The 13,669-nt window shown below is 44.9% G+C and overlaps 1 protein-coding gene across 1 annotated transcript in view; it reads left to right on the forward strand.

The window, feature by feature from the left end:
- Positions 1-8,696: 8,696 nt before the first annotated feature.
- BAIAP3 (BAI1 associated protein 3) overlaps positions 8,697-13,669 on the forward strand; it is a 152,007-nt gene continuing 147,034 nt past the window's right edge. Inside the window, exon 1 of the mRNA XM_072120408.1 lies at positions 8,697-8,842. The gene's annotated coding sequence lies outside the window, so the exon portion shown is untranslated. The remainder of the gene's footprint in view (positions 8,843-13,669) is intronic.

Below are 13,669 nucleotides of genomic sequence, written 5' to 3' on the forward strand. Positions count from 1 at the left end.
GTACAAGCATAATACACACAGTGATGTCACAGTACAGGAATAATACACACAGTGATGTCACAGTACAGGGATAATACACACAGTGATGTCACAATACAGGGATAATACACACAGTGGTGTCACAGTACAGGGATAATACCCACAGTGATGTCACAGTACAGGGATAATACACATAGTGATGTCACAGTACAAGGATAATACACACAGTGGTGTCACAGTACAGAGATAATACACACAGTGATGTCACAGTACAGGGATAATACACACAGTGATGTCACAGTACAGGGATAATACACAAAGTCATGTCACAGTACAGGATAATACACACAGTGATGTCACAGTACAGAGATGATATACACAGTGATGTCACAGTACAGGGATAATACACACAGTGATGTCACAGTACAGGGATATTACACACAGTGGTGTCACAGTACAGGATAATACACACAGTGATGTCACAGTACATGGATAATACACACAGTAATGTCACAGTACAGAGATAATACGCACAGTCATGTCACAGTACAGGGATAATACACACAGTGATGTCACAGTACAGGGATAATGTAAATAATAATGTCACAGTACAAGGATAGTGTAAATAGTTTTGCAAATGAGTTTTCTTGGACACGAATATTGAGCGCCACTCCTTTGGGCCCATATCCAATATTTGGTTAGGGTGGTGCGGGATTCATCCTCACAGACCTGAGCATAACCTCTGCCCATTCACTTGTGCATATGAGGCTCAGCTGAATGAGGCCAATTACTCATGTAAACAATATACGGAACATAAGATGACCCCCATGGATCAGGCACTGAGGGGGAGATTTATCATAAGTCTCTAGTTGCCCATGGCAACCAATCACAGCTCAGCTTTCACTTTCCCACAGCTGTTTATAAAATGTAATCTGAGCTCTGATTGGTTTCCATGGGCAACTAGAACAGTTTTACCTCAGAAACTTGATGATAAATCTTCCTCTGAGTGTCTATCCAAACAACTTCCCTTCAACAATTAGTACTTAATTATTCTAGTGGCCATAGTCTCCATATATATTTTAGTAAAATGAAGAGATAATACACTAGTTTCTTCCTGATATATCTATTTCCCATGTTCTGGCTTTACTCTCTCATTTTTGTGACAGCCAGGGAGATATTTTGGTCTATTATGATTCATATACAAGCGCTATGATTCAACCCCCCCCCCCCCCTTCCCCAAGGACAAGGGATATCATGTATAAATGTGATAATGTACCAGCGCCTGTGCGTAACATTGTGCATTACTTACCCTACACCTACTCTTCACAAAGGGGTGTAACTTGAGGGGGTGCAGAGGTTGCGGTCGCACCCGGGACCAAGAGGCTTAGGGGGCCCTTATGGTGTCACTTTCCCATATGAGAAGACTATTACTATAAACCATACATTATAGTCGGGGGCCTGGCACAGACTTTGCAATGGGGCCCATCAGCTTCTAGTTACCCCACTGGTTACACAGTCACTTATTATATCACTTTGCCCCCTGCTGACTCCATCTTTTGTCTACTTCTTCCTAGGTACGGGCAGGGGTAACATGGGGTGGACCCCGACTATGGAAAAATTAGTCAGAATGAAAATCATCTTAAAGGAGTTGTCTGTCAAAGTCTATGGTCCGGAGGATCGCAGGATACGGGCTGATAGACAGTAAAGAGTCCGTATACTATCTATGGAATCACACATTGCAAAATAGAAGTGTGAATGAGCCCTAAGGGTGTTGGTACACATGGCATTTTGAAAGCGTTTTTGGCCCGTTTTTAAACAGTCCGTTAAAAACCGCATGCGTTTTTCCAGCGCATCTGTTTTTGACAGGTTTGACTAATTATCTCAATTCAAAATGGTCAAAAACGCATGCGAAAAACTGCTTAAGGCTACATTCACACAATGTAAGCCCGCCGTACTACGGCGCTGCGGAGAGGAGCAGGGGATGAGCGCAGCTCACCCCCGCCCCTCTCCATAGGAAGATACAGCGCACAGCGCCGTATCACGGGAAAAGATAGGACATGTCCTATTTTTTCCCGGGCTACGGAGCGATACGGTGCCGCACGTGTGCTGCACCGTACCGCTCCCGTACAGGGCTGTGAGCCCATAGAAGTGTATGGGGGACGTATATCGGCCGTATATACGACGGCCGTATATACGTCCCCCATACATGTGTGTGAATGTAGCCTAAATCTGCTTAAAAACGGGCCAAAACGCGTTCAAATGAAACGTGTGAGCCATCACCCTAAGAGTCTGAGAACAATGCTAGAAAAAGTTCCTCTGCCCGGGAGCATGTTGTGTGGACAGAGAAGTGGTCCACAGTTCATTTTAGTGATGAAAGTTTAATTTATTTGGGTCAAATGGCTAACATTATGTTCATTGACAAACTGGGGACAGACGAAACCCAAAGTGTGTAAAGAAGTCAGTGAAAGATGGTGGAGGAAGTGTCATGGTTGGGGGAATGTTTTCTCATATAGTTTCATGGCAGAAAGAATGCATGTGTGTATTAGAACCTTCTTCAACAACAATGCAGGACAATGCCCCCTGTCACACAGCAAAATGGGTAAGGCAGATTCTTAAAACAGAAAACATTGAAACAATGAAATTGATTTAAACCCAATAGAAAACCTCTCGAAATCTTTGGTCATGAAACCTACAACACTCACTGGAAGAAGAGTGGAGCAAAATCCCAGCAGAGCCCTGTGAGAGACCAGTGATGTCTGTCTTATGGCTACAGATGTGCTGAAGTCATTCACAGCAAAGACCTGTGCACTCCCTACTGAATGGTGACTGGTGTAACCGTCAGAAAATGTAGTTATAATCTTTCTCTGTGCTGCAGTCATCATCATGTTTTTTGGAAAATAAAGGTTGATATAATTTGGAAATTTTGTAAAACCCTGTTCGCGTGGCAGCACCCTAAAGGCTTGCAATCAGGAATGAATTCCACGTGGTTTGCATTGTTTACCATTACCAGTAAACTCTGTGAGTGGTTTGCCAGCAGGAAGTGCCTGAACACTGCAGTGTGCAGACAGGAAAAGCTATTCATGAGAAGAATCTGACCTGCCCGACCACAGTCAGAATGATGCATTAACAGTCAGATCTCGGGGCAACCAAAATTGTATACACCAGGACTGATGGAGACAGGTCAGAATTATATCTGTGAAATTCTGTATTTTTGTTAATAACAGTGAATTAGATAATGGGGCAGATTTATTTGCGATCCAGCAGCACAATCTCTGTGGAGGATTCGGGTCTTCCGGTGATTCACTAAGGTAGTGCGCCCAGGTGTCGCTGCTGCGCTGAAGTCTGTCGGAGTTCACCAAGCTATCGTGGGTGCAGGTAAGCGGACACTTTTTAAAAAAAAAATACGGCGGTTTTTCCGAATCCGTCTGGTTTTCTTACGGCCAAGCCCCCGATTTCCGTTGCGTGCATGCCGGCGCCGATGCGCCACAATCCGATCACGTGCACCAAAAACCTGGGGCAATTCAGGGAAAATCGGCACAAAACGGTAAAATTTGGGTAACCCGACAGAGAAAAGCGATTCGGGCCCTTAGTAAATGACTCCCAGTGTGTTATTTTGTTATCCTGAGTACATATAAGAAACTTGTCTTTGAAGGAATACTCCTTTAAAATACAGGACTGTCTAGCTGAATCCAGGGTGGTTGTGGTATGCTGGGAGTTGTAGTGTGGTACTTGGACAGCACGTCTGGACAGTCCTGTAGTTTAAGATTCGTCCCTATGTCCTGGGTGGCGCAGATACAGTGAGTTGCAAAAGTCTTCATATCCAATAAAATTTTTCTTATTTGTATAACCATTGTTATAGCCATTAACCTAAATGTGTTTTCTTGATTGGAGACAGGATATCACATCACTGCCCCTGTGGCGGTCGTCCTGTACATCATGTGACTGCTAGCGGGTGCAGGTCATGTGACAGAGAAAGGCAGTTACGTAGGTTATAAGGACGCTGCGTTTCTGGTGCGTTATGTGATGTCCGCGGGACATGCCATAGATGTACCTACTGAGTACTGCCAGCTGTGCCCCCCTCAACCAGGTCTAACCCAACTACTGACCTACTGTACAGAGAAGCTCCAGCTGACTGTCACAAAATTAAAGACTGGAGGTAATTGTAGCAAACCCTCACCCAAATAATTTTATTCACTGTCAGCAAGCAGAGATCTTGCTGGACTGAAGACAGTGTTAGGTATTGTCCCTGGAGAGATGTGTAATCAAACCCTTGTGCATTGTTCGTAGCAGCAGCACTGTGATTAATGCATTTATATTCCACAATTGTAGCTTTACAAAATGAAATGGTGGTGTTTCCTCACACTGCTTTGCGCTTAACTCTCTGAAATAAACTGCTCCACGGAGCTTTCCCATGCTTTGCCTGCTTCTTACTGCATGCAAAAGCTGTCACTCAGAGAATAGAGGGAGGAGTTTTTAGGGGAGTAGGGAGCTAGGCAGAGAACAGCAGTGTGAGGATACACCTCCAGGATGCTACAATGCTAGCATATAAATCCAAGATGCTGCTGCTCAAAATGCATAGGTATGATAACACAGCCCTCCAGGACCAATACTTAGGGCTATTTCACACCGCTGAGTTCACTGTGTAAAACAGGGTCACACATTGTGAACCGGTTGTAAATGTCCTAACACATAAAATTCTTTTAAGCTGACACAAGGGGGTTCACATATTTTTCTGTGTGTATGTCCCTTTAAGAAAAATATAAATTACGTTGACTTGGCCATTATGACATCACTGCACTCAGGAAACATGTGATACACTCATGATAGCCCCCACCTCAGTGGTTGTTCTATAGTGACATCACTTGCACTTATGACATCACGAGGCTATAAATACGCGGAACGCGGACACACATTCTCAGGCTCCATATTGGATCTGTTTCCTGCTGGATCTTGTCCTAGGAGTGCGATTTTAGAAAAGACTTTGGGTTTTTGGGGAATTGGGTATCTGGGGGAAGGAGAGGAGTAGGAGATTCGGTGACACCACATCTCACCAGAGATGTCGTCCCCTTCAGGGGAAAAGGGGGAAGACATGAAGAGGAAGAGGGAGACGGAAGAGAACGATCTACCTAAAAATAAAATCATTAAAATTAGTGATGAAGAACCGAACATCTGCAGACAGGCCTCAAACCCTGGAGGATCTAAAGACCACAGGTCCCTGTCTGACCAAAACCAAGTTCCCTCCAACCATTCCTCTGGAGGCCAGAAGAGGAAACTGGAAGAGGAGGAGGAAGAGGCCAACAAAAAATGTAAGTTGGATGACAATGGAGCTGCCACCCCTATAAGCACCATCGCTCCCCTTGGACTGGCACGCTTCGACTTCCTCAAAGAACTTGGCAGAGGAGGTTTTGGCTTTGTGTTCCTGGCATCAGCTAAAGATAAAAACAGCAACGTGGCCATTAAAGTGCTAAAAAAATTTAATATAGACAAAATCCAGCTGGAGAAGAGGGTGCTGCAGCATGTAGCCGGAAATCCCTACATTTGCCGCTTATTTGCCACCTTCCAGACGCCATCATTTGCCTTTCTGGTCATGGAGCTCCTCCCTGGTGGTGATTTGGAGAGATTCCTGGAGGCAGAGGGACCCCTTGATGTCAAGACCACCGCCCTGTGTACAGCCGAAATCATCTGCGGTCTGCAACACATGCACAAGCTTGGCGTAATCCATCGGGACATAAAAACAAAGAACATCACCATCGATCACCAGGGGCACATAAGGATATGTGATTTCGGAGTGGCAGTAGAGAACATGTTCAGGGGCAAAACCATCTTTGGAGGTGCTGGAACGGCCTATTATAAATCCCCAGAAATGATCACCGGTGGCCCAGTTGGTTCTTCTTCCGATTGGTGGTCGTTCGGAGTTTTGCTGTTTCGGCTACTTACCAATGAATACCCATTTGGAACATGCAGGACAATGCGGCAACTTAAGGATGTGGTTGTGGCAGGAGATCCCAGATTCCCAGACAATTTCACCACCGAGTCAAAGGACATAATAACGAACCTTCTCAGCAAACAGCAACTCAAGCGTCTGGGATATTGTGGAGACATACGCCAGCACCCATTTTATGCTGAAATAGACTGGGAGAGAGTAGAGGCAAAAGCCACAGATCCTCCTTTTCCACCCTGGATGGACGCCAGCCTGCCCTCCGACCTGCCCTTCTTACAGGACCAAGAAGGAGACCGCTGTCCTCCTGAAGCCAAGACCATCCCAGACTTCTCCTATGAAGATCCTGACTGGCTCCTCCACCAAGAGAGCTAAATCTTATATACCTCCGACCACCGAGTGTAATATGGCGCCCCATATGTCATCAGAGGCAGCGCCACTATCACCCCCATCATCACCTTCCCTCATCATCACCATCCCCCATCATCACCTTCCCTAATCATCACTCCCAATATTGATCCAATAAATTGATGGCGTCGCCTTCATGAGGAGCCACCTCATCATCCCCGGCTTCATCACTACAGTCATCACCATGGAGGTACAGTGCTCTATCATGTACACTGCTTTATATTCTGTGTTACCTGCTTGTATATTTGTGCACTTCTGTGTCTCTCAGTAGTTGCCCGTAGTAACAATGATTTGTCAGCACAGAGCACAGCAGGGTTAGCGCTGTGCACATCACTATAGTCCTGTAACCTGTGGTAATGGTCCCTCTTCATAGTGATTCTGGAATTTCGGGTGTAATGTTCCCTCATATAATCTTGTAGTGATGCAGTTTTCTCTCTTTCCGTTTTCCTGCAGTCTTCGGGATCCTCCGGCTCTTCCCGCTCACAGCACCGTGATTCCTGCCGTCTGCAGCCATGATAATAGGAGGAGCACAGAGACCCCGGTCATACAGCGGCATCACCCCAACCTCTCCTGCTAGGAGTATACTGAATCATAATAAACGCTTCTCATTTATTTATTCATCACTCATGTCTGATGTCTGGATTATTCCTGATGTGATGAGAGGCTGTGTGTGTGTTATAGGGGGGGCATGCTGCGGCTATGGGGGTTCATGAGATACTGGGGATCAGCACTGCACCTCCTCCTGTCACAGCTGTAGTCCATGCATTGCCCTTCTGGGTCTGACCCAATAAATTGCCCTATCCTAACTTGCTGATTGGTGGGGGTCCAAGTGATCACATCCAAAAAGATCACTAGAGCGGGGGTTCCAATGGGGCTCCCATTTTGCCCCATTAATCTCTATGGAGCTAATGGAGATTGCCCAGCGCAGAGCTCAGTAATCTCCATCAGCTCCATAGAGATGAATGGAGCAGAACGGTCATACGCAGCCGTCTACTCCACTCATCTTGGAGAGTGACAAGGAGTTCGACGTAGTAACCTCGGACCTCATCAGACCCGCCATTCACATGATCTGTGGGGGTCTCATCACTAAGACCCCATCGATCAGCAAGTTAGGCCCTATTCGGTGGATAGGGCCTGACTTGTTTTGTGGGAACACCCCTTGTGCTCTTCAAATGATGCCTAGAATGTATTAGGGTGATGTCACACATGGCGTTTTTAGGCCATTTTTGGGTCGTTTTTAGTAAGTGCGTTTTCAAAAAATTGTGGTTTTTAAAAAATGCATGCCTGTATTTTTAAAAGAAAAAAGGAGCCCCATTTAGAAGTCTGCTATGGGGCCCAGCCTCTCATAGCTACACCCCTGACTCCCTTTTTTTTGTGTAAGAGAAAGAGCCCTGCGTGTACCCCCAATTTTTTTGGACAATAAGCCACATCAATTGCTCTGCCCCTTATCCCGCCCCCTACTCACAATATAATGCACAAAGTAATTCCCCCCACCCAGTAGACACCCCTTATCCCTGCTTCCAGCTTCTTGGTTCCCCCATTCTCTGCTCCCCTCTTATTGTAGCAACTTCTCTGCTCCCCCTCTTATTGTCCCCCCCCCCTCTGCTCTCCCTCTTATTGTGCCCATCTCTGCTCCCTCTCTTATTGTGGTCCTCCTTTTCACATGCACTTAGTGTGGCCCACTTTCTGCTCCCCCTCTTTTTGTGGCTCCTTTCTCTGCTATCACTCTTATTGTGGCCCCCATATTTGCCCCCTTCTCTGCTCCCCCTTTCAATGTGGCCCCATTCTCTTCTCCCCCTCTTATTGTAGCCACCCTTCTCTGCTCCCCCTTTTATTGTGCTCCCCCTTCCCCTGCTCTCCCTCTTACTGTGTGTACAATTCCCAGTCACAGTCCAAACCTAAATACCATTGAAAATATGTAGGGGAACCTCCAGCATCTTGATGTGTAATGAAAATGGGGGGAAACTCCAGCCTCTAGATGTGCAAAGAAGAATAGTGGAAACACATCTGTTCCTAAATACAGTGTGTGAACACAAACTTACACTTGGGAGAACCTGTTCATCCTGAATGTGGCTTGCAGAAATCCATGTGTTTGCAATCAAAGCAACCCCATTCAGATGAAAGAATCTGTCTCTGTGACTTCCTGCACAAAACTGCAGAATGTGAACGCAACCCAAGGTGAGCTCCACACACAGGCAATGGAAATGCCTGCTCTCACAGCACAGGTGTCCATGTATATGACTGTAGTCTAACCTTCACCTGTACAGCCCTATCATATACTCAACTTATGCTGACAGCACAGGGAGTCAGCCACACACAGAAGGAGCAATGCCAACTCTCACCTAAGTATGAGCCCCTGGGTAGCTCAAGCCCTTCCTATGCCCAAATATGGAACCTAGAGGCTTGTATTGTGGAGGTAGAGGATGTGGCTGAGCTCTGCTGCTCCCTCATTGCAGCATCAACTCCATCCAGAGCTTCACACTGCTCCTGTTTCCTCCAGAATCCAGCCTGCAACAGGTAACCATCACCCCTGCACCCCCACCCATGCACCCTACTCCTGATTCACCCTACAACCTGCTAATCTTCTCATAGACTACTCTGTATCCAACACTGATTCATCTGCATCAATATTGACACTTTATATTGCAACAATGTATCTCTTAAGTCAACTCCTTGATGCGCTCCTATGTCTTTTATACCAACTTCTAGAAAGGTTTCCTAAAACTTTAGAGAGGCTCAATGGGGCAGAGCTGTTTTTACCTACATATGTGCAGCAAACAAGCAGTTTATATGCAATAAGTGAATTAAGCTAATGATATTAACCTGCCTTCATTGATGTTGCATACAACTATTGAACTAGGAGTCAATGGAGCATTGGGGAATGGAGAAGATGAAAGTGAGCCGCCTGCCTTTTATATGTCACTTCACCCAACTCCTATTCATTATAAGAAAGTTGCAGCAGCTAAGGGGTTAAGTGCTGGTGATGCTCCCTGTCAGATCTGTGATGTGGCTTTATTATAATGGAAATGTACATGACAGCTGGGGTTGGCTTTGGTATTTTTAGTGTGTGCTATAGATTCAGAGGCTGCCATAGAGGTACTGATCACTTAACTGTTTCATCCCCGCCCTGTGAGAAGTTATCACCTCCAAATAATGCAAGAATGTTGCAAAAGACAAACTCAGCTCTGCTACATCCGTCTATATCTTGCTATGTCAGTTTTGAAGTGGTGTGATACAATGTTTTGGCACTCTGAACGTTATGTTTCCACGCCAATGGTTGTCAGATTTTAATTGGGGAGAATTAATCACAATATCTGGACTGAAGTCTATGCCCAAAGCTGCTCAATCCTGCCAAACTTTTCTGCTTTCGGTGATTCATGCAATTTTATTTTTGCCGTTTTTGTTCAGAAATGTACGTAAATAATCGTCTTCCTTCTGTTTTATTCAAAAATTCTTTGGAAATTAAGATTCACGGATGAGAATGACATTTGTGTTAGTGGTTTATTTCATTGTCCTAATTAGACTTAAATTATTGAGTATAAATGTATTGTGAGATACGCCTTGTGACAAACACAGCTCTGCTACATCATTAGTGTGTGTTGCGATTTTTAGTGGCACCAACGGAGAAAAAAAGATTGGGGGATGGTTTGATAGTAAGCCTGGATTCACACGATCTGGTTGAATTGCTTTTCCCCTCCCTGTTCCAATTGGATTGGTTTTAGAAACGCAATCCAACCAGAACGCGTGAGACTGTGTACACACGTTCAGTTTTTGTGTTGCAGTTTTTAAAGCCAAAAGAAGGTGCGTCTCCTAATGATGAGAAATATCATTAAGAGATGTTATTACTCCTCTTTTCTTTACTCCACTCACAGTTTGGACATCAAAAACTGCATCTGAGAAACTTAACATGTAAACGCACCCTCAAGGAGCTCGAAAAACATGGCTGCGTTCATCCAAAAATAGCGCAACACCTGAACATGGTTGGTGCCGGTTCTGCAGCTCAGCTCTATAGAGATGAATGGAGCTGGGTTGCAATACCATGCACCACCCATGGTCCGGTGTGGCACTGTTTGTGGAAGAAAGCAGCCATGTTTTTCGACATTCGGAGAACCCCTTTATTAAGATAAGTGGTAAAGGAATGCAGAAATTAAGTGTAACTGTATGTGAGAATGTAACAAGACCCTGTAGACCCCCAAAATACAAAGACTGAACTGATCATCAAACCATACAGCTGACAAGACTTGATATAATAATGTCATCAGAACCTAATGATTTTGGCATTACCATCTACGGTAAATAGGGTCCCAGTGATGACTCTCCCTAATCTTTCCAGACTGAGGGGTGATAAGGCACCCCTAAAGATGTCTGGCTGCAGCTTTGTCCCCGCTCCCCATTCAGAACATGTGCATGCTCAGCCAAGCGTTCAGCTATCCATGTGCTTGTACGTATCACGGTTTGTGCTACGCAACAGAGAGATATGTAAAACTTCATCTTGTTTTACCGTGAATTTCTGTGATTGAAATCATCTGCAACACATCATACGACACAACCCAAAGCTGTGTCTAGGATTTCCAATGCCGGAGGTATAGCTGCCCATTCCCTGCATCTACCATTTGGGGCAAATATCCAGCTTGCTGCAATAACCCTAATGCCACGTTCACGTGTTGCGTTGCATTTTTTGTTGCATTTTTTTTACTTATTCCAAAGGCTTCAACTGTGATCACATTCTGAAGTTTCATTGAGTTTCCATTGCATTCACTAAAACGCAATGCGTGGTCACAACTTTTTCCCAATATATAGAAAGACCCAGAGAAAGTAAGTTGAACGAGAGTCTTAAATATATCGACATAATGACAGGAATCAGGTTATAGTGAAAGGAGTAGGGCAGATTGTACACATTGGGGCAGATTCAGTGGCGCGTTCTCTGCGGTGGATTCGGGTCCGGCCGGGATTTATTAAGGCAGTTCCTCCGACGTCCACCAGGTGGCGCTACTGCGCTGAAGTTCCCTGGAACGCACTGGAATACACCGAGCCGGGCTGAGTGAAGGTAAGTGCGGCGGTTTTCCCGAATCCGTAGGGTTTTCATTCGACCACGCCCCCCGATTTCCGACGCGTGCACAATCCGATCGCGTGCGCCAAAATCCCGGGGCAATTCAGGGGAAATCGGCGCAAATCGGAAATATTCGGGTAACACGTCGGGAAAGCGCGAATCGGGCCCTTAGTAAATGACCCCCATTGTCCTATCTGCAGGGAGCATGTTATAGAGCAGGATGATCTGAGCAATTTGTGCATAGTGTCCTATCTGCAGGCAGCATGTTATAGAGCAGGAGGAGCTGAGCAGATTGTACAGAGTGTCCTATCTACAGGCAGCGTGTTATAGAGCAGGAGGAGCTAAGCAAATTGTACATAGTGTCCTATCTGTAGGCAGCATGTTATAGAGCAGGAGGAGCTGAGCACATTGTACATAGTGTCCTATCTGCAGGCAGCATGATATAGAGCAGGAGGAGCTGAGCACATTGTACATAGTGTCCTATCTACAGGCAGCACGTTATAGAGCAGGAGGAGCTGAGCACATTGTACATAGTGTCCTATCTGCATGCAGCATGTTATAGAGCAGGAGAATCTTAGCAGATTGTACATAGTGCCCTATCTGCAGGCAGCATGTTATAGAGCAGGATGATCTGAGCTGATTGTATGTAATATTCTATCTGCAGGCAGCATGTTATAGAGCAGGGGGTGGAGGAGATTGTACATAGTGTCCTATCTGAAGCCAGAATAATTTTGTGCAAAAACATTTTGTATATTTGAGGTTGGACATATTGTCGAATTGGTTTGTCTCCTAATCCGTCCGAACATAAACGTCTTGTCCTCTCCTCTCTACCTAGGAGTCCAGCAGACCATCCTACTCTGTGATTGACAGCTGTCCATGTATACATGTATAGTAATTCTAATTCCAATACTAAATCTCAGTTTGCTCAGCTCCTCCTGCTCTATAACATAATGTTGTCTGCATGTCACAGCTTCCTTTAACATAGACAGTCTGATGAATTTATTGGGTTCAGTCCAATTAATTATTAGGGGGGGGGGTTGCATTTTCCTTCCATCTGGGGATGGATACAGCTTTGCAGATCCTCATGCTCACTGTTATCAGTGTTTGAGACTCGATAACCTGCATTGCTGAGAGCATTGTGCAAATGTCAAGTACTGCTGCTTGTCACCTCTCCATGAGATACCCTCATGTTGGTTTCAGTATGGGAAGGGTTAAGTAGGGGGGGGGGGGGGGAATATACAGCATAAATATATACATTTTTAATAACCCTTTTAACCGTGTGCCTTGGATGGTTGACATTCCTTACCTTCTCCTATGACTATGAGCCAAAATAGACAAAAACAACCCTGCATTGTTACCACTCCGACAGGTGGTTGCCTGGCACAACTCATCACGTAGGTAGAGAAGATCCATACTAATGTTTTCATTTAAGGCTCATTGTTTCGGAAAAGTGCAGGCGTCTATCCAGGTGATTTATGCGCGTGGATGTGCCTTGAGGAATGCGAAAGGATTCATTTATTACAATATTGAAGACAATTGGCGAACGGAATCTTCCGGAATAAGGGGACAAAAAAGCCTCAGATTGGATTAGTAACAAGGAGATTGATGGAGTCAGGTGAAGGTTATCGCCAATTATATACATTATATCCTCGGGTGAATTTACTCTTAAGGGTGATGCCACATGTGGCGTTTGAACCCGTTTTTGGTTGGTTTTTAAGCAGTCCGTCCGAAAAAGTTTTTTGAAAACGCATCCGTTTTTGACAGGTTTTACCAATTATCTTAATTAAAACTGGATGCGCTTAAAAAAAAAATTGATGCGTTTTCAAAAACCGTTTTTGGAAGGACTGCTTAAAAACGGACCAAAAATGGGTTCAAAACAACCCTAAAGGGGTTAACCAAAAGGAACAAAAAATCCTGTATAAATTAGGGCAAAACTTGATCATATTGGGTTTTACTATTGCATCTCCATTCAATTTGAAAAAACATTTCCATCAAAATCCGTCATGATAAACCAGGGACACTTACTCATAGATCCAGGCACTGTGACTGTGGTAATCTTCTTATATTTGTGATCCATGGCCTCCTTACTTCTAAAATCAACTTTTAAAATTATGCTAATGAGTCAGAAGGGCTCTAGGGGCATTAGCAGGGCCTCTCTTTACCATAGCTTCACAGGCTACTACACTGTCTCCCTCTGCCTGCTGTAATGTCAAATAGTGGGAGGTGAGGGAAGGAAAGGGGGAAGTGAAATACCCTGTGAAGTTACAACCGGAAGTTACAAGAGGGTTCATTAG

This window comes from Engystomops pustulosus, chromosome 8 (assembly GCF_040894005.1).
Source record: "Engystomops pustulosus chromosome 8, aEngPut4.maternal, whole genome shotgun sequence".
NCBI lineage: Eukaryota > Metazoa > Chordata > Amphibia > Anura > Leptodactylidae > Engystomops > Engystomops pustulosus.